This window comes from Cibotium barometz, chromosome 55 (assembly GCF_041138505.1).
Source record: "Cibotium barometz isolate CiBa-2024 chromosome 55, ASM4113850v1, whole genome shotgun sequence".
Taxonomy (NCBI): domain Eukaryota; kingdom Viridiplantae; phylum Streptophyta; class Polypodiopsida; order Cyatheales; family Cibotiaceae; genus Cibotium; species Cibotium barometz.
Genome location: NC_141100.1, coordinates 37987184 through 37990973, shown reverse-complemented (window position 1 = coordinate 37990973; position 3790 = coordinate 37987184).

Genomic DNA, 3790 nt, shown 5'->3' with positions numbered 1-3790 from the left:
CCCACATGCACACTCTCCATAGAAAAACTTGAGATTTAGTAGGCATTTCAATCTCCCATATTGCATTCCATTTCCTTCTCCTACAACTAGAACTCCAGCTCGCTCTCCAAATTTTATTACAATAGATGACATTATCCTCACTCATTCTCAGTGCATTGTACAAAGCCTTGGTTGTACCTCTGTCCAACTTGGATCCATTAAACCAAACCTAGTCCCTTACCCAGCAAAATTCATCCACTGCTGTGGAGGTCCAACATTTTTGCACCTCATCCAAAACATGTCTAACAAGTTGCCTTTCCCTACTATGAGACAAAGCAAGTTCCACTTCCAACTACTCAGGTTCCTTCCAACCCAATTGATGCTCCATCCCAGCAATCTCAAAATCTCCTCAATCCTTTGTTGTCAGGGTTTTAGATATTCTAGGATCTTGCAAAGCTAAGGGAGGATTAAACTTGTGAGTCCACCACCACATCCATCCCAAACCATTAATTCCAACACCTCTTTCCATTTGGTGCAAAGCATCTTGCAGAACGGGACCCTGTGATCTTAAGAGGAGGGGGAAAAAAATCAAAATCGGGAGGGTAGTAGTCTAAAAGGACTTGTTGTAAATGGCTGCTTTTGCCTTGTTAAAAATCGTTGTTTGTTTTTTTTTTTTAAAGGGGAGTGGTAGTAGTCTAAAAGGACTTGTTGTGCTTTTGCCTTGTTAAATTTAAAAAATCGAGCGCCTCAAAGGGGCTGCGCACACGCTAGCCATTGGTGGCGATCACGGCTGTTGTTGGGCGAGGGGTTAGGCCATTTGATGGCGCTGACGTCCGTGGTAGCCTACGTGAGAACAGCCTCAAAGTAGGCGGAAGTGGGATTTCATTCAAAACGCTGTGCGTGCCGCAGGTCAGGAGTCAGGACTGAGGGCTACTGCGAGTCTGTGCCATGTGGCACACACGGCTCGCCTGCAGGCTGCACGCTCTCATTGGCGGTTCGCCGAGTCGCACACGAGCCAAGATTCCCAAGAACTAAAATCCCAAATTCAGCTGACACCAAATATATACCGGTTTTATAACTAAAACATATATGAAAAATCATTCCTTAAAATACTTAAAATCTTAGCCGGTTACCAAAAGGCCGTTTTTTTGGAGCCCTGCCCGGAGTCCTGCATTCCGAAGATTCCCTTGCTGAGTCAGCCGGAATCCCTTGTTGCGTGTCCCACGAGCTGCCGAGGTGGCAGCCTTTGCAGCATGCCAGCGTCCACGTGCAAAGCCATCGCTGAACACGGTACTTGCACTTTGCACACCCAATGATCGCCTCGCAAGTGGTCCGACGTCCTCGTGTCACCAATGTCCTTTGTGGCTGGGCCGCAGTCATGCGTGTCGCTGCGGGCCCCGGCTGTTTACAATTTTGGCACCACCCTGTCGGGCTCGCCCCGGTCTTGATCCGAATTTCCGGAAATCGCGACTCGCGACCGTCTCGAAGGCTCACTGGTTTGTCGGATTTATGATTTTAAAAATGTAAAATTTTCATCAGTTTTTTTTTCAAGGACAAGGTCGCATTTAGGCCTTTTTATTAAAAAGGTTCAACTAGTGCTGTTTTTTTTTCGAGCATTGTCGGGCGGCTGGGCAGAGGCAATTGCAAGGCGACCCCAACCAAGCAAAATCACCCCCCCTCCCCCCCCCCCCCCCCCCCCAAAAAAAAAAGCTTTGAAACATGAGAGAATTTTCTATACAAGATTAAATTTTCCAATAAAATATATGTTTTGACTAAGACAAGTTTATAAAAGGTAGTAAAAGGGAAACATGGAAAAGAGGAGAAGCAACAAGACGAATACAAGCTTTTTTTCAATAAATGGTTGGCCAAAAATCACTTAGCCTTACAAACAAAAAAAAGGTTGTGAAAATTACAATAAATGGTAATTTTTCTAGCACTACATAGATCAAGCCAACATACCGAGCAAAACCACCCTCCCTCCCCCCCCCCCAAAAAAAAAAGCTTTGAAACATGAGAGAATTTTCTATACAAGATTAAATTTTCCAATAAAATATATGTTTTGACTAAGACAAGTTTATAAAAGGTAGTAAAAGGGAAACATGGAAAAGAGGAGAAGCAACAAGACGAATACAAGCTTTTTTTCAATAAATGGTTGGCCAAAAATCACTTAGCCTTACAAACAAAAAAAAGGTTGTCAAAATTATAATAAATGACAATTTTTCTAGCACTACATAGATCAAGCCAACATACCGTGCAAAAACCTAGGCTGTTAATGCTGTTATTCCACCATTTTTTTCCTTTCACTTTTTCTCTCTTGATCCTTGTCCCTTCGTATAGCATCCATGGAGTGATAAGTCCCTTTAGACATCATCATAAGAGTGCACATTCTTGTCCACTGCTCAGAAAAGCTAGCAATCCCATGAGACATGCATCTTAGGTGGGCCAATGTATTTGTTGATAGTTGCATGTTAGATATTGCAATCAAACACCCTTTTGCCCTATTTCATTTTGGCCATTAGGAAGAGCAAAGGCCACAAGAAAGGACAAGGGCATGATAATTGTTGTGAGACTAAGTACTGACAATTTTGAATTGCCTTGAGGCTTTCATTCACATGAAAATTTTGTAAGGATTGAGCTTATGTAAGATCATTTGATACACATGGATATTATTAAGAAAGGCTACCCATGTTCTAATTTTGAAAATGTCACATGCTCACAAAATACTTACTTTCTTTATAAAGGAAACCTAACACTCACATGACTTTTAAAATCCCAGATTCCAAGAAAAATTTATCATACATGCTTGACAATATCGTTGTTTGTATAAAATAAATGAAAATGAGTCAAGGCACCTTATAGAATGGTCGTAAGTAGCTCATTTAGAAACGTTAATGCATATACATTTTTACACACTTGAATAATGTGTAGGTGCTTTTTTTAAGGCCTTTTCCATCCTTGATTTTTCCAATTCGTGTGATGATATCTTGACATTTTCTCTTTTACTTTCACCCATCTCCACTTTATCTTTCATCATCAAAAGATTGATGCTCCTTGCTAGAAAAATCAATGATCATTATGAGATGAAGAGAAGTGTATGTATATATCTGGACAAACCGTGCTAACTAATACACACTTTTGATGGGTATGCTTAGAAATATACCTTCTTTATCATAGAATCTAGCATCTAGGAAGAGAGAACACCACTGGTGATATCTTAATGCCTATCATGATACAATAGCATCTTCCAATGCTTGTCCTAAAAAATCCTTGTCACTTGGCAAAGTAATGATACCTATGATGATACTATAGCAACTAACAACACTTCTCCTCATAAATACATGATACTTTGTAAAGTAGCAATCAAGTAGGATCTTGTTCTACACACAATGTCATTTAAAAAGATACTTGCATATGATCTTTTGATGAGAGATATCTTTCCTTTTTCTTTGTAAAAAAGAAGGATGTTGTCAAGCATGATAATCACCTCTTGAATGTTAGAAAAGATTCATCAATAAGAGAAAGGTTACCATCAGTCAAACTACAAGGGCAATATGCTTTCACATGGTAGACACATTCTTTTTCTCCTCAATGGATGAGATTATAATCTTCACAAGTGAAAGACCTCATAAGTGCACCTCTTAAGTGAATTTATATGCCCATGGAAAAGTATTCAATGTGCAATAATGCTTTTTTTAAAAGGTGCTCCATCAAAGTAGATAGTATCACATTCATTAATGAACAATTGAGAGAGAGAGAGAGAGAGAGAGAGAGAGAGAGAGAGAGAGAGAGAGAGAGAGAGAGAGAGTCACAA